We start from the raw sequence: 23,409 nt of genomic DNA, 5'->3' as shown, positions 1-23,409 counted from the left end.
TTGTTATTCGGACACATATTACACGATGACATTGGTTAAAATTGATTGATTTCATGGTTAATACAACTAATCTGTTTTTAGAGTGCATGTAAAATGAATTTTATACAACCCCACCTCCATCTTGCCTGTTCATAATTCTGAGAAATTCTTGATTGTTTGTGTTATGTTTATGTTATGTGTGTGGGTGTGTGTGTGTGTGAGTGTGTGTGTGGGTGTGTGTGTGTGTGTGTGTGTGTGTGCGTGCGTGTGTGCCTGCGTATGTGCCCGTACATATGTCTACTGTGTGAGTATGTGTCATACGTATGATTACTGTGAATGTATGTGTGTGTGTGTGTGTGTGTGTGTGTGTATCTGTTTGTGCACATGTGTGCACATGAAATGGGTTAACATGACCCCTGGAGGCAAACATACGAAAAAAAATGGTCATCCTAGGCCCTACAGTTCTCAAGATATTCACAGAGAACTGTGTCTGCCCTACCCTCCTTTCGGGGGGTCCAGTCCAGCGACGGGGCTACAGATCAAAACGAAAAATGACGGTTCCATGCTATCCATGTGGGGGTACATGCCCACCAAGTTTTGTGTACCCCAGTCTTTCAGTGTCCCGGGAATCCTTGTTGGTGTACGTCACTAAATGTACACATAAATTATTTTATTGTAAGGCCCCCCATGAACGAAAGTACACAAAACTTGGCATGCATTCGGAGGGTGTCATAATGATCCTACACTTTTAATTTCGTGCAGTTTTGACCTTGTCAGCCAGAGATATTGTGATGAAAACACCTAATTTTTTGCTTTTTAATTTTTAACTAGGTGGCGCTATACATGAAATAAGTGGTAATGGGATGGGTTGACATGCCCCCTTAAGACCAACATACATAAAAAAGGTGGACCTCCTAGGCCCTACGGTTCTCGAGATATTCACAGAAAACTGTCTCCGGCCACCTACAGGCCAGTTGGTGTATAGTAACATAAATTAATTTATTGTGTGGCCCCCCATGAACGGAATTCCACTAAATTTGGCGTGCATACAGAGGGTGTCATAATGATCCTACACTTCCAATTTCGTGCAGTTTTGACTATGTTAGGTCACAGATACCTTCAATTACAACACCTAATTTTTACTTTTTTGTGTTTAACTAGGTGGCGCTATACATGAAATGAGTGGTTATGGAATGGGTTGACATGGCCCCTTGAGATCAACATACAAAAAAAAAATGGTCCTCCTAAACCCTACGGTTTTCGAGATATTCACAGAAAACTGTGTCTGCCCTACCCTCCTTTCGGGGGGTCCAGTCCAGCGGGGGGGCTACAGATCAAAACGAAAAACGATGGTTCCATGCTATCCATGTGGGGTTACATGCCCACCAAGTTTCGTGTACCCCGGTCTTTCAGTGTCCCGGGACTCATTGACGGAAATTTGGGCATGCGAAAAAGAAAAAAAAGAAGAAAAAAAATCTGACTAAACCTATATGACCGCCGCTTCGCTGCGCGGCGGTCATAATAACTGGTTTAAAATGCTGAATGAAGCACAAAGCTTTACTAAAGCACATCCACTGTTTAAAGTCACAAACACAACGAACTAAGGTAACTTTTATGCATGCGCGAACCTATACATACCGGTAGATATGGCTGTGTAGTCTGTGCCATAAGATTTATTCCTGTTGTCATACTTTTAAATGGCTTCGCAAGAAGTAGGCTACATAGACCATAACTTGTACTACTGTCATCTTCTTTAAGAACTTTTCCCAATATTTCCCAGCCTATATCGCTTTTCCTGAAGGGGTGTCTTTATTATTTTAACTCGCGTCTTCAGCTTCTTTACTGTTGACTTACTGTATTGATGCTTTACTGCATTGATGCTAGCCTTCTCGTGATATTTTAAGTAGGCCTATTTGTAGAAAATATATATTTAATTAATTTTAACTGACCCGCCCGCAAATGACCCGAATATCATTAAAATATTTGGTTTATGACTCATAACCGCGGGTCACCTGCAACGAGGGGAGTTGTGGGAGATTCAGGTAGGGTTGCGACTTTTTGGACTCGCCCACTCTGTCAAAGAGACGTGAATCATGTTTTGGCCTACAAACCTTTTAAAATATCGAAAACAGATCATTGATCAGGGGGAAAAAATATCATGAATCAGGAAAAAATAATTTTCCTCGGCCCTCCCCCCAGGCCCTTCCCCCCCCTGACGACCGGCCCTCCCCCCCGGTAAATATTGTACAGTCCCTAAGGAGTTTAGCACGTATCCAGAAATATTTTTGATAAGAAATTATTTATAGGCATAGGTTATATGAAGGTATATTGGGTGCAAAAGTGGCGAGCAGATTTAACTGCAGACCGGAAATAATGAGTATGTCTATTCTAAGGTAAAGTCCACAAAAATAGACTTGATAGGCCCGCCAAACACTGCCGGAACTTTAAGAACGAACGATATTTTGCGTTCCGAACCGGTTCAGGACCGATATGTTGGTGGCGGAACGCATGCAAGAACGAAAACGTTAAACAGGCCTACCTGAACCGTTCGGAACGGAACGTTTGAAAAATTATTTCGTTTTCAAGCCCTGGTTTTGTTCTAGTTTACCGTTGTGCATGGCTTTAAACAGCGTACGCACTTTAACATCAGTAAACATTATTCAGTATAATCCAGATGTAATGCTAACGCTTTGACAAGCATTTTGCCTACCTTGTTCATCTGAAATAACTCCTCTAGTTTTGCTGCCTCCATCCTTTGCTGCTGTACCTCCACCCTTTCATTGTTTCCAAAAAACGTTTTATATCCATGATAGCCTTGAAGTCTTGAGTTGAATTAGCTTAACATGTGTGTTGATAACAGGCAACCATAGCAAAAGAAAGTAGCCTAGCCCACAACTTCTGTAATTCCTGCGTGCGTTTGTTAGGCTATTATTCCCTCTCCCGCTCAAACAAAAGGTGCGTACATTAAAGTTGATTTTGACAACGTGTTTACAAATTTTAAAGAAAATTGTAAATAGCCTATTGTCGAGCCATTAATGGGATACTGCACAATTGTGAAGCAGTTGGGAAGTTATGGTGGGCTAATGTAACCCTTCCTGTGTAGATTTTACAGAGAGGGAGGAATTTACAGGGTCTTTCAATTTAATTGAATAATAAACAAATAAATTGGATAATATATCTGGTTTCAAGGTGTAAGAAAATATAGAATTTATTAAGAAGAGAGAGAGAGAGAGAGAGAGAGATATGTATATAGGTAATATTAAAATATAATTTATCCAGGTAGATAAGGCATGTGTTGGTTTACGTCATGTAATGTGTTTCACGGTATGAGTTGAGAGCCCTGCCTTGCTTATATTTTTGGTTAACTTAACTTGCCTGAAATCCGAAATATTTTCGAACAATGGATGATCCGCTTCGAGGGACAAGCTCTTGGCCTTCTGCTGTGCCACACATTTGATTTTTGATCGTCGTTTATTGTATAGTCTAACTAGCCTACTAATAGTTAACATAATGTCACTAGTCCAGTGCATCAGGCTGAGCAGTACAGGGAACAGGCTGCATGCAGGCACATGGTCAGACAGGTTTAAGGAGCACTTGATTTGTTTTGTAGCGGAGCGTTCTATGGGTTGCCGGGTTGGTTCTATGCACGCATTTGAAATATCGCTCGATCACGCAAATTTGATCGTGGGAAGCCAAAATCGTGATCGTGATTAAAATTCGATTAATTGTGCAGCCCTAGTACATAGCTACATAGAGTATATTCACACACAGAGACCCCAAACCCCTAGCCTACACTCTCTCTCTCTCTCTCTCTCTCTCTCTCTCTCTCACACACACACACACACACAGACCATTCATAATTGTAATACTTTCAAAGGTTTTTACTAATGTTTTTTGATTGTCATCTATGCCAATAAATATTTGTTGTATTTGAGTATGCCTCAGCGTACCATTATTACAGAAAAAAGTGTGTTTTAGTTTTAGGGTTGTGGTGTGTGTGTGTGGGGGGGGGGGGCTGGGGGGGGCCTCGGGATCTTTTGCCTTGGGCCTCAAAGTGTCCAGGTCCGCCCCTGCACAGACTAAACGGTAGGCTAGGTCATCAGGACATAAACAAAATGCCTCACCCTCTAATAAGCACAATATGAAGTGGACTAAATAAAAACATGATGTTGGGATAAACACCGACAGTATAGGGGCCCACTAAAGATCGTCGCACCCCCTATAGTGAAACATTAGCTCCGCCCCTGATTCACAGTAGCCTATGGGAAAGCTTGTGTCAGACTATCAAAGGCCTTCAGGTCTGGCTGCCTCGACTGAGCGTGGTGATAATGGGATGGAGTTGGGGGGGGGTAATGGCTCAACAACCCGTCTGGCATTCTCACACTTCATTGACTAATCACCAGCTAATAATAGAAGTGCTTGATGGCGGCTTCTCTTCAGGCCGCAATGAGACAAGTCACGCACGAGTGGCCTTCATTGTGTTATTTAATTTCCCCGCTCCAAGGATTCCTTGAGATTCAACGACTGCATGAAGGGCTGGTGTGAAAATTATCATTTTTAGGTCAGTGTTTACTAATGTTCACCTTAAGTACCAAACATGAAACATCTATGAATGTTGATTTGTGTGGTCTGATGCAATGTGCCCTTGGCCAACAATGCATTTTTGTTTTTAACTTTTAACTTTTCTTTTAAACTTTTTAAAACCATGCATGCACAATTCAATATTGTATTAATATATGGGCAGTGATGAATAACATATAATTTGTTTTATTCAGGTTGGCCATTTACATAATGGCTGACATAAAAGTGATTAAAGTAGTCTGTCTATTCTTAGAGACCTAGGGCTGTATTTTGCACACTGGCGCATGGCGTAAAACTAGTTTTACACCCGCGCAAAGTTTAATTCGGTATTTTGCACGTTTATTTTTTAAACAATGCGCCCAGGGGTGTGGCAATTAACAACCTAGGGAGGAGCCTGGCGCATTGTCAAAAAATCGCTATTGTACACCTGGTCAGAAGTCTATGGCGAGTTGTTTATATGTTATTTTAAGAGCGCATCGTCAACAGTCATATTGGCAGGTGCATGCACCATCCTTCTATCATTCATGAACGCACACCAGCGCACGTCCATGCAAAACATTACAAATTGCACGATTACAATGGGAAACATAATTAGAATAAAGATATTACGAAATACTGTACATCTCATGATGAGTAGTTATTTACCATCATTTGCAAATTCGTAATGACAGTTAAAAGTGATTAGGGGAGAAGCGAGAGACACGTATGGAGCACAGCTGAAGACGCACTGTCACGAGCAGCAACTCCTCTGCAGGATAAATGTTGTTTTATTCAGTCATTTAAGCAATATTAGGGTAAGTGTTGCTTTTTCCAGCCTATGTTTTCGATGGTAACCCATTGTCAGTCAATAGTGAAAGTAACTGCATATAACTGTCTTGTCGTTGACTGACACCTTGGTGAAGTTAGTTTCACTTTGCCAATGAGTTCAAATAATAGACGAGTGCAAATGCGTGAAAGCTATGCTAGGTTTTAGTAAAGCATGGTTTAGGAATGACTATTCCATATGCAAGCAGCCTCCTTCAAATGCGCCGTTGAATGCCAAAATACCGATGCATTTATTTGACATATCGCGCTTTGCGCCGTTAAAGGGAATGACAGATGATGATGTTACGCCCCAAACACACCAATATGACTGATTAAAAAACCTAGGAACACCTTATTGTGCCATGCGCTCCAAGTTTGATAACTAGTGACGATGCGGTTTAGAATGTCATGAGAGGGCCCCTAATGCAATATAAAGTGTTGTTGAATTCCATTTCCACATGTGAAAATCCAACAAGTGACTGCTTGCTAGATATCCTACCTGACCTGACTTTTTAATATGCATACATCCCAGATTGAAATGCAAATACCTATACCAGTTCTGCCGGTGTATTTTTAGTTGTGTTCCCTGCTAAGCCTGTGGCTCAGAGCATCTAATGTGTCCTCAGGTAAAATAGTTCACATGCTCCTGGGCAGCATTGTGTGACCTTAAGGGCGAAAGGAGAGAAAAGGGAGAGCACAGCATTAATTCACTGTGGCATATTTGTGTCATTTGGCAAAGGTGTGAAGCAGCTACTTAATGTGCAGTGCTCTATATAAACTCTATCTTAATCATATTCATATTTTTACTGGGTGCCGATCTGTTTTCCCCCCAGTTTTTTCTGTTTTAAAAAAGCTGCTTATGCACCTCAGACAGAATCATTTCAAATCATCAGGCCATATTGACTTAGTGACAATCTACTGACTTTGCTTCTGTTCAGCGGCTGTGACAGCTGGTTGAACTCTGCTAGTGTATTTTAATATATTTAATGCATTTTTTTCCATTCCGGTCTTCTGACCTCTCCTCGCCATTTCCGGTGGCCTGGGGTGCCCGCTGTTGCTGTCATGCCACCTGCCCTGTCAGGGAGCCATTGAGCGCTCGCCAGCAGTGCCACCAGGTGCCCCACACCACTCAGGGCTGACTGATAGAATGATGGTATCACAGCAGATGTCAGGACACTACATCAATCTGACATTCGGGAGTGAGATCCTTGGCCCCACCACACAGTTTTATGTCCCAAAATCTCTTTATTTGAGCAGTGGGCAGAGTGTCCATTTGTTCCTTGATGACGTGATTTCAAAGATTCTTCAAACTTTTGTTTTTAAAAAAAAATAAAAAATTCCCTCACCTAAGAAGTGACACCTCTGTTGCTAAAATATCAGTTCAGATTCTGAGTGAGATCCACATTATCTCAAATGGATTGCACTGCACAGCTGCAATTTAAAATACTCTGTAACATTAAATATGTAAATGACCTTCAGATTGGGAAGCTCCCTCAGTGATAGTCTGTTCTGCTCAGACACATGTACATGAGTTTTGACAGACTGGTGCAAGACACCAGAAATATGTGTTAAGAGAGACCTCGTCTGTTTTTAATAGCATTGGCAATCATGTTTGAGATTTTTGAAGTATGCCATAGGGTGCAACTTCAGACTAAAGTGGAAATATGTGGGAACACTAAATAAAGCTGAGGGAAATTCAATGTATGATTTTAATCTCTGTCTTTTTGTAAATTCCTTCAAACATATCATAATTTAGGCTGTTTAAATGTGATTGTTATTTGCTCTTGCGGATGCCAAACAGACACACATCAGTGAAAAGCTGAAGTATGCCTGAAGTTTAGTTCATTTTGGTATGTACTGTAACTAAAAATAAGGAATTGCTTTGACCAAACCCTTTTGCCTTTTGATAATTCTGTGATTTCATGTATGCCCTTTGGTTTATATGATGAAAGGAGGGCCCTGAGTCTTAAACTACATGCACTTTGTGGTTACATTTGATGAAACTATTCCATGAGGAACCCCCCTACAAATTATCCCAAAAAAGGAAGCCAACTACAGTAGGATTAACTGGTCTTTGAGATTTAAAGAAGTTACAGTGTGTCTTCTGAACCACAACTAAGGGAATGAAAAAGAACATGTTGACAGATAAGGACTATCGTATGTTTCTGCTCTGCATATCCCCCCCTACAGAAATAAGCCCTATTTTTGTATTAGAGCTGTGAACATGAACTCCTCAAAGCAGCACAAGTCAAATGTTGACTGTAATGGTGCAATCCTTATCTTTGATGGTAATATCTTACTGCTCTTCTCTGGAAGTGGTACAAGAACACTAAAACAATTAGCTTTAAAACTCTGTTTGATTTGCTATTTCCCTATCTGATGTGTCACATTAACATATTAATCCTCCATTTTTCTCTGGGGTGATCAGATTACGATGAAAGATTTATTAGGATCTTGCGATTCATTTGAACTTGTTTCACATAATTTTGCATAGTAATGAGAAACCCTAACAAAGCCCCATTGTGAATCATGGCTCACAGTGCCTTTCCAAACAATAAATCTGTTTTAGTGTTATATTGTTTTGTCAGCTCATTCTGGCTTTCCTAATGAAAAGTGCTGTAATGTCATTTACTTGTGATTAAACAATTTCAGCATTTTACAAAATATAACACAGGAGCTGTTTTAGTCTTGCTCACATCCTTTTGGCACCTTTATACATTTTTTGGGTCAATCATCTTTGAGTATTAAAAACTTTATCTTTGTATATGCATAGTACACATTAAGTGAATCAAAAACTAATTGTTGATATTTAATACTATGTTGGGCTTGTACTTGTTAGGGAAATTAATTAAAATGCAAAAATATGGCTTACACATCAAACTGCTCATATCTTTTATCTACATTAATGATAGACTCACAACTTTAACTCATAAAATGAAACAGAATTATCTGAAAATGTAGCACTTTGGATTTCTTAAGTAGACAATAAAGCCCCCCAAACCTTATTGTTGTCTTTCAAGTTAATGCATGGCTTTCATTTCCAAACTTGATCTGCTAAAATTGAGTATAGACCGGTTTCAGGTCCCTAACAACCGTAGTCAAGAACGAACTCGGAGGACAAGCACTAGTTGTTTACACCAAAGATTCTAGAGCGCTACGCGCTACGCTACGCTCTAGAATCTTTGGTTTACACTGACAGCGCATAGAAAACAAGCTGGCTGAACTTGATATAAGATGAAGAATAAAAACATATTGCCGAAATATTTCGGTGTAGCCGAGTCTGGATTGTTTTCATCTAGAGGTGTAGCGGATTTACCTATGAAAAAGCAACGGATTTTACGGAAGGTAAACATGTGGCCAGTCACTGTAAAGTTAGGTTAGGCTTAAGCTAATGTTAGCGTTAACGTTAGGGCTTCGACTGCACAAACAATTAGTTTAGATTTAGTGAGAACATTACTTACTCAAAGGGTACATAATGACAGGGGTGGACAATCATTTCCCCCTGAGGTCAGAGGATAATTACTTTGATAAAGTAGCCTATGCTGGCCACACATTGAACAATTGACTGAAATAACGTTACAATGCACAAAATGCATTGTGCTGGATGTTAACTGACAGGACAGGAGCCTATGACGGATTAGCTATAAGTTAGGCTACCTTATAGTAGGCCTATGCAATAACGTTACTTGCAAGCCCATGACTTCTTTTTTAAAACAAACAACTCAAATGGAGTGTCAACTTTAACTTTAGGCTAGAACTTAAGCTAGAAGCTACCCTGCATATTGTCATTTGCGTGAAATATAGGCTAACGTTAGCCTCCGTTCTCATGGATCATAAGTCTCTCATTAAAATGATATGCTGAGGAATATGATTAAAAAAAAACACTTTGTTAACGTCACTACCCTATGTTATTTAGCCTACATGACTTGAGTTTTTCCTCTTGAGCATGAAGATAACATTTGTGGCATAACTTCGTAGCTTCATAATGCATGCTTCGTATCCAAATGTCTAGCACCTAGGCCTGCCTACTTTATTGGCGTTTTAAACATTTTTAGCTTTGAACGGACACATCACAAAAAAATGAAATGTCTCCTGTACCACACAGTGGAATTTCCGCCTGCTTTTCTCTGCCAAAAGTTAACAATTTTCAAGCTCCTTGCGTCTTTCTCTCAATGTATTGCTATACGGCTCTGGGTTTGCTTGTCCTCCGAGTTCGTCCTTAACGACAGTTGTTAGGGACCTGAAACCGGTCTATTTTGAGGCCTTTTAAAAGGACTTTCACACACACACACACACTTTCTTTCCTTCCTTCCCCTCTTTTTCTTTAACCTATATTGGATGTAACTATGTTAGTCTGATTCTGAAGTAGGCTACATCTTAATATCTCCAGAATGCCCCAAACGCACTGACTGCACACCTCAAAGTTTTAATATGCAGGGTAATGCATTCCATTGTGCTGTGCAATTTCAATATAATATCTCACCAATTGCTCTATGCACAAGACTTGAATAGGTGGAAATTGAGGCATCACATCCAAATAGTCAGGTCATTAGAGAAAATTGATTTCCTCTTTTCACTGAAGTCAGCCATGTTGCCTGCAGCTGGAACCTAGTAAAGCTCCTGCCGTACAATCTGACACGCTCCCTTCTCATTCTCTCCATGCTCTCACACGGCACTCAAAACGAGCCCAAACCCCACTCTCCCGTTCTGTGCCAAGCACGGGATGCTGATAAGGGGGAATGAGAGGATAATAAAGCCTAATAAAAGTTTCCTTCTATCCATCCTCTTTTTGCACTGAATGCCTTTGTGCTCTCACAAGCTGCCACTGATCTGCTTGTTGGGTTGTGCGCTTCTGTAAATGGTCCCATTAATCCCGTCAGTCAACAACAAACAACAGCTGAATCATCTTCTGAGAGCGATGGCGAGGTGGGAACAAACACGCCCCAAGTCACATGGAGGGGCGTGTCATAACTGAATGAGCAATCATGAGTTCCATCTTTCTATGTAATTATTTATTTATTTGCTTATTTATTTGGGAGGGGGAATTCTTTACATACCAAGATATATTTCACAGACTCAAAGTGGGAGACCTAAAAGATCTCGTATGTACAACAGGTAGATGTAGCCTATGTTCTCATGTAGGCCTACATTATTGTTTATATTTTGTGTACCACTCCAACACATACACACACAGTCTCTCTCTCTCTCTCTCTCTCTGTCTCTCACACACACACCTCTTTGCTTTATACTTTATTATTGCCACTCTATTTTAAAACATGTTTTATCTTTCTGTCTATTTCACTCTATCTCTCTCACTGCTGCGCCATACTTACCCTGTTCCTGCAGTTTCCATTTCCTAACATTGCAAGAAAGTGTTGCGCTGCATTGAGTGACAGGGACACGACTCTCAGCAGGACTCGTAATCTCGTTTATATCAGAGTAATTAACACTTCTTTGAACTCGTCGCAGTTGCCATATCCAATTACTTGCCCCTGCTCCTCTTCAAATAATACATAATGTCATTTTTTTCACCCCAACTCTTAAACAATAGATTCTCCGGATGCATTAGGAGAAGTTGGATGCATAATCCACTTTTGACTAACACAGGAAGGGAAGGGTGACGCATTGATGTGTCAGGCCTCTCCACAGGCGCACGACTGGATCTTTGATGCTTCGTTCAGATCTGAACACAGACATTGTTATTTATGTCCTGCTGGCTGGATTGTAAATGGGTCTCTGTGAGTGCACACAGTTTATGTAACAACTCATCTACAGAAGGGGGGCGAATTGGCTCAGCTGGAAAACTCACTGAGGTCCCAGTAGAACTCTACAGAAACGCTGAAGCAGAGAGAGAACTGTCTTAATGTGTTACAACTAAAATAGGCGCATTACGTGTGGAGCACATTAAGTCATGTCTCATACTCCTTAGTTTATCTATTACAGTTAACTGAATGTGATGGGTATATTGCCTTGAATGTGTAACTTGAACAATAAAAATGAAATTAAAAAAGCCGCAGTTGAAAAGGTGATGATGTATTACCTGTTGTGTGGGCAGCTTGAAGTTTTATTCACTAATAACATTAAGCCTTTGCTCAATGCTTGCTTATGAGCCTTTATTGGCGTAAAGCATAAAATCATTAATCATGTTGACTCATACATCTTGGACTGGAAGCAGGACTTATTGCATTTCATCATCAAGGACAAACTATAATGTTAGAGTATTGAATTTACTTTTCATTGTACACATTAGACAGCCTTTGAAAATCGGACTGGCAGAAGTTCCAATTACTCATTTTGAACGCAACACAGGCAATCAAACTGATCCTTAAACCTTAGTGCTGATTATTGGTTTCAAATATTTCCTGCATGAGAACTGGATATAATGTCTGTCTGTCTATCTGTCTGTCTGTCTGTCCATCTGTCTATCGATTCATCTCATTGATTTATCTCTCTCTCTTTCTTTCTCCCTCTCAGAGAGAGAGATGGATTGAGAGATGAATCAATAAAAAGATGGACAGCCAGACAGACAAACAGACAGACATTATATCCAGTTCTCATGCAGGAAATATTCTCATTGTGAAAGAGGTCAGTATCAGAGTTTCCGCTAGAAAAAAATGGTGCCGGTCAAAGTGACCGGCAGAGGTTTCGTTTTCCGGACATTTTGATGATATGCCGGTCAAATATCCTATTATCCCTTCTTAATTAGTCAAACTGAGGAAAACTGGAGACAGGCTATGTAGCTTAAATAATTACATAATCTGTATAGAATGCAACATGTTCATTAGCCTAACTTAAACATGCCTAACAAGATCTAGCCAGTATCTTTTCATGGACAAGAGTCCGCTTCGTTCGTTGTTTTAAAAAGGCTACGTTGTTTGTTGCTGCTACCCACGTTATCTCAGTGGTGACTGTTTAACTTGCACAGATGCGCACAAGAATGAGCGCTCACACCACTACCCCCTAATGCTATGCCTCTTTATTTGATAACAATAAATTAAGAAATGTTTCCTATTTCTTTCGGCCGCGGTTCAATGATATCGTTTAATTGTGCCAGAAATTATCCGCGGACCATTAATCGCCTCGTCGAGGAGGCCCTAACCCTGCAGATCATAGACAGAGAACGCATAAACCTACTGTATGCTTTGGGTAAAGAACACTTTGCATGTCCAATGTACACGGAGAATGACAGTGTCTTGGAGTGGCCGCACCCCCCGCAACTCCACTTCCAATGTCACTGATTCCGACAGATACGCCCGACACTTCTGCTTTTTATCTGGTGGTGGTGGAGTTGACCGGACATCTGAGGCTTCAGACGTTACCAATTTATTATCATCCATCGTGTCTGCACTGTAAAACCCAATGTTGCTTGTTTGTTTTCATAACTAATTTTTCCTTTTCAATACAACACAGATTTGTGCAAATAGTAATTTTAACTTAAAATAATCAATTGAAAACGTCTCAACTACATGGAAGTTCACTCAATGAAAAGCCATGTTATGTTAATAATAAATGTCAAGTTGAGTTGACTACTGCCAACTTGTGCAGCATCACGTGTAGCACGTTTTGCGTCTTGCGTCATCATGTAGTGGCTTACGCGCGTTCTTACGGTCGGTGCAGAGTGAAATGGATGGAAATTCGTGGAACAACACCACCAGAGACTGATACCCATCATCGTATTTTTACAAGGTGAGTGTAAATGTTAACTTGCAAGTAATATTTTACATGTTTTACTTGATGAAATTGTGTTGTCCCGTTTATTGAAAACGTAACAGCAAAACTTGCTGGCTGAAATTCACAGTATAGCTAGCAGCTAACAGCGTAGCAGACCGAGTTAGCTGCCCTAGACGTTATTCGTCGAACGATTTCGAAAGGAGAAATCATTAAGCCCAGGGCAGGACACCGTTTATTTAGTTTGTTTGCGGTTAGCTTTCTTTAGGACACGGCTAGCTAGCCCTGAAACATGACGCTCAGTGTACTTCAGAGTGGGTTAGCGGGACTCCTATTCGCCATGTGACATGCGTTTCAGCCACTTCACACGCTCAACCCTCAACCGATAGGGTCGCCTGCACTGTTGGCAAAGTTCACACTTCAGTTCAGTTCGTTCAAAAGAAAATTAACGAATTCACCTTCATATTTCACCAATTCAGTTTTGAACTAGTTCATGTTCAGTTCATTAACAGTTTTGTTTAGAAGCTGAGGAACTCTGGGAGTCAGTTCAAGTTCTTTAGTTAAAAATATATTAAGTTCAAAGTTAATAGAAAAATGAATTAGTTTATGCTCAACACTGGTCGCCTCCTAGTAGAAAGCATGGGGGTAATACAGTGCTATTTTGTTGTTTGCTTGAGGAAAATAACTGTGTTAAACAACAATTGCTAATATCTGCTGTCATGAAGACTTTAAAATGATAAATATCAGTGCTATTGAATCCCTCGGCTTGTTATTTGCTTCTTTTATGCCTACTAGATTGAAGCCGAGTTTGCTCGCCTCACCACTGTTGACCTGAAAGGCTGTCTCTTTGCTGGCCTTGACAAGTATCTGCAGAGGTTTATTGATCTCTACAGAGCCAAGTGTGGTGGAGCTGAAGAAGCTGTTGACAACACTGGATAGTGATGTAAGTAGGCTTGTGTGATATTTTAAACAATATGTTTTTCTGTTTAAACAAAAGTTATTATAGTAAATATTACTACATGGTGTTGGTTCAGTAACAGGGTTCTCCCAGTTCCTGTCTCTCTTTAATAAACAGCAAACGTATTTTCACACGGGTCAATGGTGTCATCCAACCAGGAAAAAAAACGCTTTATCAGTTTCAAATTTATAGTTTTCCAATTTTGTCTGCAGCTTTCTTTGTTTCATGACTTATAATTGCACTTGTTTATCCTGTATCTGTGTCTCTCTCTGGTTGGATGAAATGGGTATATTAGGAACATAGAGCTACAGTATTTAACACTTTCACACTCATACACACACACACACCTTTATTTACTGTTAAATACTCTCTTCTGATGCTATCTGATTGAAGCTGTTCCATTGATTGTGTATTGTCAATTGTTTTTAGTGTTCCAACCAATGGAAAAGGACCATCGTGCTGATGGGGCTCCCCCACTACCTCAAAGATGTTGCGTCCAACTTTTACAAGAAAGTTCAGGTATATTTTATATTTTGTCAATGCAGATAATCCCCCCCCCCCCCCATTCTTATGGATTTACCCTTACATGTACATATCCTGTATTTTAGGACCTAAACAGCGGGTTGGGACCAATCAGGAGTAAATAGCCCTATAGCGCTAACCGCTCCAACATGTGTGTATGTCCATACCAGCATGGCCTCAATGTCATTGTCCAGGCTTCAAATAACTTCTGTGGCACATAAATTAACTCAGTAGCCGGCTTCAGGTCGTCGAGCCAAGTGGCCTAACGTTTTGGGTGGGCCAGAATTCAGGGGTCTATAGCCCCAAGTGGCACCAGTTAGCACCCGCACCTAAAGGTGCGAAAGGAATTAGCCTTGGCACGGCCTGGCTAGCTTGGCTTTGGCCCTACGATCTGAAGGTGGCTAGCTTGGCTTTGGCCCTACGATCTGAAGGGGCCTAATGAAAGCACTGCTCATTTCACACTGGGTGTTATTTGTTTTTTGTTTTTTTAATAATTGCCTTTAAAAATAGGTTTTTAAGTATTCAATAGCTCACATTGTGCTTTTTTAAAAAAAAATTTTTTTATCAATATTGTGAAGTGTTGTGATCTTGCAGGTCAGCTATTTTCACTAGTTTGGGTTCCGGGGAGAATGTTTAGGAACCACTGGTGTCTTAATGCCGTTTTGGCCACAACAACAGAATCAATGAAGGTTTATTTTATCACATGTTTGTCCATTTTTTTTTAGGCCACAGTTGCTGAGGAGGACATGACGAGAGGAATGACTGTGGGCATCCTCGTGGTGGCAGACGGGAATGATACTGTTGGTTTCGCTGTGGTCATTGAGGAAGAAATCATCCTTCCGTCGCTCAGTGATTTTCCAACGGCTGTGGCACTTCTGATGGGTCTGCTCTACGCACTGAACATTGACTACCCCAAAGACACAAGGTACACATTTGAAGTCATTCAGAAGGTGCTCATGGACATTGGTGGAGGCCATTGCACTGCGTTGGTTCATGGCTTGAGAAACAGACTCTTGAGGAAAACCATGTAAGCTTAAAGCAGAGTTTAAGCTTTGCCCAAATGTGAACAAAATGTGAACTTGATTGAGAAATGGACTCTTGTTATTTTTGTTAGACGTCTTATAGATTGTGTACTGTTTGGGGGACACAGTAACACACACGGTATGGATTTATTTGGTGGACACAGTAACACACACGGTATGGATTTATTTGGGGGACACAGTAACACACACAGTGTGGATTTATTTGGGGGACACAGTAACACACTCGTGTGTATTAATTTTGAAGGACAGTAAAACACACAGTATGGATTTATTTGGGGGAAGGTAACACGAACTGGGGTTTTATCCACAGTGTGTATGTGATCAATCTTGTTATTTGTGATGCACTTTTTTATTCTTTGGTTAATTGCTCTATTATTTGTAACTGGCTGCACATTGTTTAATGCCAAAACATTTGTCATCAAAATTTAAAATGTTGCCTTAAATTTCTATAACTTACAATGCAAGATACATTTTAGTATTGGTGATTGCCTAAATAGGATGCATTAAATAATGGAAAACACCTAGTGAGATGGTACAAATGTTCCATTTTGATGACATCATGTGTTGGTACTGTTTTAAAGGAGTAGCTCACTCAAAAAATGACTTTTCTATCACTTACACACATCATGAAGCCTTCAATTCATTTATTTTTTATTTTTGTTGCATTACTAATTGAGACAATGTGAGTCTTCACTCTTGAATCAAATTATTGGCTCAATAATGCAAAAACAAACAATCTTCATGAATTCAAGCCTTCATGGGGTGTGTAACTGATAGAAAATAAGTATTTGTTCCAAAAAGTAATTGTATTTACTCATCTGTTTTTATTAAAGAGGCTTGAGTTGGATCTCAGTGTTTTTGGTTTATGAAGCTATATCTTCAATAAAACATATTGGGCAGTATTAATTGTTAAATTGTATTAGATGTGTGGGGTGAGAACTACATTACATTTATGTAGTTGGTGTATGTAACTCACTAGCATTGCAGTGAAATCATCCAAAGGCTTAAGTAGCTTAAGGATAAGTTATATCAACTAAAGCTACCAAGTGATGAAGTTATGTCAACTAAAGGTATGAAGTTATGTCAACTAAAGGTATCAAGTGCTGAAGTTAAATCAACTCAAGGTTTCAAGTTATATCAACTAAGGATATTAAGTGGTGTAGTTATGTCAACTAAAGTAATCAAGTTATATTAACTAAAGATATCAAGTGCTGAAGTTAAATGAACTAAAGATATGAAGTTATATCAACTAAAGCTATCTAGTCATACAAACTAGAGTTGAGTTGAGTCAAATAGCAAGTTTTATTTGAGTTAACTCCATTGTCTTTGTTGTCGTAACATAAAATTCTTTCGCAGCATGGTTACATAAATATTTAAGTTCAAACAGCAAGTTGGGTTTTACAGTGTGGCCTCTGAAAAAACGTTTAAGGCTAGTCTGCCTGGGCCTGGCCATGTTTGAACCGCCTCTCATTTGTTCGTTGTTTAACATGGACGTTTTAAGCGTGCGCTTCCTATTTGAAATGCAGCATAGGTTAAGCGTGTTGTTTAATAACTTTCAAACGGTAGAGCCTGTTCATTTAAAAACATAGCCAGAGGATGTATAATATAGGCTTAGGCCTACATATTAAGGCTTATTCTCAAATTCAGATTGCGTTAGGGGACGGGATTATTAGCCAATTTCAATCGGACAATTTGACCGGAGAGATTTAATTTTGTCGGACATTTCATTTTTTTCCGGCCAATGTCCGGTAATTACCGGACAACGGAAACCCTGCAGGGTCAATTATGACAACTTTGTTTTAGAGTTGGGTTTGGCTTCATGCAGTACCAGGCAGCATTGATGATGATTTGAGAAGTGCACCAAAGCAACTGAGCTGAACAAGCTAACATAAAAAAATACTTCTGTATGTGACTTACATGATTGTGCTTACACTTGCCTTAAATTATGGTCAAACCACTTGCCTGATTTTGGAGATCAGATCATGATTTAATTTCATTTTCTACTTGCACCCATTTTCTGCTTGTCTACTATCATCACAGACTCAATCATGAATGAATTTCACTGTAAATGGCAAAACACTGTGTCTAAGGTTAAAATGAAAACATAGACCAAGTTGGTCCTCATGCAGTAAACTTGCTTGCCTTCAAATTCTCAAAGAGAGTTAGTGATTCCTTACACATTTCATTGTGAAAGAGGTCAGTAGTCTTCCCAAATAGGCTACTAGGTAAAGGCAAACTAAAATGCACAGTACTACCAATACCTAATAATTTCATGTATGATTTGCGAGTGGGGATTTATTCTTTATGGTCCTATCTGGGTCCTGTGGTCCTAGAAGAATAGTAGCTAAAACCCATCCAGAATGAATCCATAAATGAAACATTTTAGAGGGGAAAGGGGAAAACATTAAAACAGCAAAAAATCAACGGGTCAAATACCCGTCAGATTCTTCTTTGAACTATAACATTCCTTTGGGAAATGAAATTCATAACCAAAACAGTTCCCTTCTTACCAGTAGGCCTAAAATGAATCAACTTTGTGCATTTAGACCTACAGTACTCCAAGGTCCCCAAGTCCCCTACAGCTGCCTGTACTCCAGACTCCGTAGGCCTTACTGATTTTAATGTTTCATGGCATAATGACGATTATCTTACCGAAGTGCTGCCAGTTCACATACACACACGCCGGGAGGTGCTGCTGCTGCCTTGGTGCGTTTAATTGCTACGAGGGCCTGCACTCATGCCCTCCCTCAAGTCACAGCGTCAGGACCCTAAAATACTCTTTCACCAATTTTGCTGTAAATTGTAACTGATTATTCCACTGCTTGGTTGAATTTCCCATTGTCCTACGTAATTTAGAACGACCATTAACCGTATGTTATTTGCACACCTATGAAGTAGATCCATTTTTTTGGCCGTATCACACTTCAATATTAATTCGCCGAATTCGTTGTTAAGTTTAAATGAACTGTCACATTGCATCCGAGCTGTAAAATGCAGACGTTCAGAACATGGCAACATTGTAGCATATGACGGAGATGGCTTTTAGCTAGATGGATGACAGCAGGCTAAGTAAAATAGCGATGTTTCAAAGCTAAAGTTCATCAGAATCTTGGGATACGCCCGCTTGACAACGGGAGAGATAGAACTAACGACTGGCCTTTGGCCGTAGCAACCATCCATTTAGAACTAGTAATGGCAGTTTGTCCTGCAAGTTGAGAAATTAGTTGATATGTGTCGGAAGAAATTAGTTCTACAAACAAGACAGTTTTAGCGATTAAAACATTAAAATTGTAACAGGAAATGAACACAACGCAAGTGGCAACAGTGGAATAATAAAATAAAAGCGGGATAATGGACTCCACGGTGGTCTTAATGCACTTATGAGGTTTAAACGGCCCTCCGCTTTGCGTCGGGGCCGTTTTACAACCTTGACCGTGCATTAACTTCTGTGAACAGACCACCGTGTTGTCCATTATCCCTTGCTTAAGCGAGGCTGTCAATTGAACTCCCTATTGTTTGTTTACCATTGGATACATGTATTGGAATGTAATGCAAAGTAACACGTCACTTTATACATTTGCACTTATTTCAATACATGAAGCTAAAGGCTAAAAATGGCAAGTGATGTACAGGCATTGGGTATGGGGTTGAGTGACATCTGCACCTTCTTTCTCTGAGCCTGTGTGGAGAGTTAAAAAAATAGCCATCCCTTTTTAATTAATTGAAATAGGTTGATCTAAACTGTAAAGTCAAAGTCCGACACTTCAAACTGGAATTTTGTCATGCACCCATCCATGAATTTATTTGAGGAAACTGTGGTTGATGCAGTCAGTCTTGAGCTGACTTTTTCCAAATAATACATTTATTCACTATATTAATTTATTCATTAAGATTATATTTTAGTCATTATTAGTGTATCCAATAACGTATTGTGTATCAAATAACATATTCTGATTTGGGTGCATCCATTCTCTAGGCTAGTGTGAGTATTGGGCTTCATGAAAGGAATGCATAAAATGATAAAGATAACAAGAAACTGGTCCGCTATATTGATCACATCCGTGGACCAAACTGAATTAAAAGCACTAAGCACACCATTGCGTTTTATTGTAAATGCATGTTTTTAACTGTCAGCAGTTTCCTGCACTATACAGGCATATTTCTAATGAAGTCACACATTACCTTATTAATGCTGAAGTGACACTTTTGAACTGCTTTCCCAACAAACCTCTAAAGAAGGCTCATTATAACATGGAAAATTGAACCAAACTGCCAAGCAACCAAATAGGCTCTTGGTGAGAAATTGATTTCTTAGGCTCCCTTTTGTGGCACACCTCCACGTATTTCTATGCACGCCAGTCAGCTTCAGAGGAAACCACATAAGTAATGCAAACAGGCAAAAAGTGTGTGTTTCTTTATAAGTGGTTTGTGGTGTGTGTGTGTGTGTGTGTGTGTGTGTGTCTCTGTGTGTGTGTGTGAAACAGAAAGAGTGTGTGTGTGAACATCTGAGAGAGAGAGAGAGAGAGAGAGAGAGAGAGAGAGAGAGAGCACAAATGTATACAGTACATGTACAAATTTAGTATACCTGTGTGTTTGAATCTATCTCTGTGTGTGTACAGTATACGTGTGTGTGCATATGTGTATGTGTATGTGTGCATGCATGTCCTTCAATTTGATGTCCTTCCTCAACAGAGCTTGACGTAGTCTCTTCTTAAATCTTAAATTGTTGTGCCAGAAGAATAGAAATCTAGTGTCCCATACTTGCTGCAGATCAGTCACATGGCCAAAGACAGTGTTTTGGTGTAGCTGGGGGTAGAGGAGGTGGCAGCATATGGTTGATCAGGGCAAGGAGGCCACTACATCTGTTGTTGATTCTGCAGCGCAGTGGTCAGGTTCAAATATCTCTCTGTATGGATGCTGGCAGGACCAATCTGGTTTCTATGATTCTCTGTGAAAGACTCCAGATTCATCAATGACGGGGTGGGTCTGCTCACGGCAACGCAGGCAGGGAGGTTTGTTTTACAGATCACACACACTGGCCACTCTGCTGACAGGACACAGGATGCTGGATGGAGCTGCTGAACTGTAACCTTACTGCTGATTCTCACCCTGAGCGCCAAGTCACAATCTTTCATTGTCTGGTCTTTCTCAGATATGTCACAATGCATAAATATGCCATACACTCTTGAACACGTTTGTTATGAATGAGTGAGTTTCATTATTTCCTGTGCGTCTCTGGAAAAGTTGCCAAGCTGTTAAGTCTCACCGTCAGGGGATAAAAATACATCCAATTACTCAGCAAGAATACACACAGCAGAGATCTCTAATGGCAATTAGAGACAAGCTTTCCATTTCAGGATGAGTTACAACTAGGATTTCCATTTTGAATCTTACACAGTCGGTTAGAGACACTTGTTTATCTGTTTAGCACTTCTACACACATCTTTTTCTTGCCAGAAAAAAGCCCACCACACTTTGGTGCATTAATTATTAATGATTTGGAGTGATGAAGCCATAGATAATTACAGGAATTGGCTTTCACACATCTTAGTCTTTTGCTTTTCAGTGGGTTTCACTAAAGCTCAAATTAACTGCAGATGGTGTAAAGCAGTGCTGTGCTGTGCTGGGCTATATTCCTCTGAGAAAGTAAAATGGTTGTCCACCCTCATCCAGTTACATACAAACAGACACTTACATGTGGACACATACTGTATGGCACCCAAATAACCTTTCAACATACATGCAATATTCGAATGTCCATATTTATGTAATAATTTCTTCATTTCCCAACAGATCAAATTAAAAAAGACACACTCTTACATCTTGCTAATTTCCTATTCATACCCAATGTAACCCTACTATTTGGGGGAATGAAAATGTAATTGCTAATATCATATTTTTGTTTTTAGTCATGCAAATGTTATAATTTTTATTACAGAAAATGCCAATAGAAATTTCCAAATGACAAATGTGAGGATATGACCTCTCCTAGCACACTTGACATTTTATCAATATTTCCATTCAATGAGGTACATTAGAATAATGCAATCTGCATTTATCTGCATTTTCCCATTTAGAACTGACTAATGAAGGATGGAATAACATAAAGCAGAAAATAACACAATACATTTTTTAACACATGCAATATAAAAATATGACATGGACACTTAATATGATAATATATTAAACTATTTTGTCACCAGATAATCAGCATGGCCAAGGGCAGAGCCATTGGGCCACTCACCATCACAGACAAATGACCAGGAATGAACCTCTCAGGAAGGCCTGCAATCCTTTTTTAACTTTTTAACCAATAGATATTGGCATGTTAGGACATGAGGTCTTCTCACCAAGCTGGTCAGCACATGCTGCCCTTAAACAGCTCTTTCTTGCTCCTGTAGACGGAAGTGGTGGTGGAGTGGAGAGGAGAGGTTAAGGCTCTCTCTGTCTGCCTCTCAGATAATGTCACTCAGGAGAGCACATCACCTCCAGCAATCAATAACTCTCCTACCTGGCTACAGCTGCTCCTGGAGAAAGAGAGAGAAGCTCACATGCAAACCCAAAGAGTAGGAAGAATTCCTTGGAAATTAGAAACATAAATAATTTAAAAAAAACTCTTACCCAATATCAAAGTCAAAGTCTGCTTTATTGTCAATTTCTTTACATGCCAAGACATACAAAGAGATCGAAATTACGTTTCTCACTATCCCACGGTGGAGACAAGACATATTCTACCAATTTAAGTCCACAGACAAACATAACATTCAAGTAAACAATAAAAAGTAAATAAGAAGGCACTTTGGGTTGAAATTGTGCAATTGTGCATAAACAGTCAATACAATAGTGCAAAGTCAGGCCAATAAATGGCTGAGGTAGTTCTGTTTGACCTTAGTAAGCAAGTGGCATAGTGGTGCAAGTTGCAAGAAGCTGTTGGTGAGTCTGGTGGTGCGGGAGTGCAGGCTTCTGTAGATCAAACAAATTGTGAGCGGGGTGACTTGCATCACTCACAATTGTGGTCGCCTTGCGGGTGAGGTGGGTGGTGTAAATGTCTTTCAGGGAGGGGAGTGAAGCACCAATAATCCTTCCAGCTGTGTTCACTATGCGCTGCAGGGCTTTCCTGTTGTATTCAGTGCAGCTTCCGCCCCAACAATATGCAATGTTATCCAATAATTCTGCCAGCAAATGCTTATTGTGGCATCTTTGCACTGGATTGAAATATTGCACATTGCACACTTTATAAAGTATTATAAACACATTCATAAAGGGTTATAAACCAGTCATAAAACATTAATTATTGATATTAAGTATAAATAACTATTTATGCGCATTCATGGCTGTGTTCATAAAGCATTATAATGTTACCGTATAGGCCTTTACAACTTGTATGTCGCAAAACATAAAACTTCTAATGACAATGATGGCATCGTTGTTATGAGGTTTTATAGCAGACTCTGTGAATTCGTCAAATACCCATATATAAACCATACCTCTTTTCAGTGATGGTCTCTTATAACATTTTATTAGTTATTGTGTGAACATCTCATTTGACCTAGAGTATGCACAGGGGGTTTGAAACTCTTAATTAGATGAGCAATAAAAACGACTATCAATGGAATATTAAATATGGGTATATATTAGTTGGTGAATGTTTCTGTTAGTATAATAATGTTTATACAATTGAGAGTTTAAATACATGTATTCAGCTTAAAGGTATATTTACTTTTAAATATTCCACCATTTGATTATGCAATGAAATGTAATGAAAGTTAAGTAAGGCATAATGTATAGAACGGCGGTCATTATTGGGAAAATAAGTCCCGACAGGGCGAACCGGATCTCGACGCGCAGCGGAGG

General features: G+C 39.7%; 1 long non-coding RNA gene across 1 annotated transcript; it reads left to right on the top strand.

The window, feature by feature from the left end:
- The first annotated feature begins 13,668 nt into the window (after nt 1–13,668).
- On the top strand, nt 13,669–15,408 carry LOC143126323 (uncharacterized). Its single transcript, XR_012987457.1, has 3 exons — nt 13,669–13,975; nt 14,420–14,509; nt 15,238–15,408. It is a non-coding gene; the product is annotated as an uncharacterized LOC143126323 (long non-coding RNA).
- Nucleotides 15,409–23,409: the final 8,001 nt, after the last annotated feature.

Source organism: Alosa pseudoharengus, unplaced genomic scaffold, assembly GCF_046254945.1.
Source record: "Alosa pseudoharengus isolate Yale_2024_CS ecotype anadromous, Long Island Sound unplaced genomic scaffold, YU_APseudo_1.1 YU_APseudo_1.1_scf_16, whole genome shotgun sequence".
Classification (NCBI taxonomy): domain Eukaryota; kingdom Metazoa; phylum Chordata; class Actinopteri; order Clupeiformes; family Clupeidae; genus Alosa; species Alosa pseudoharengus.
Note: the sequence above shows the minus strand (reverse complement) of the source record. Positions and strands in the feature narration are given on the sequence as shown.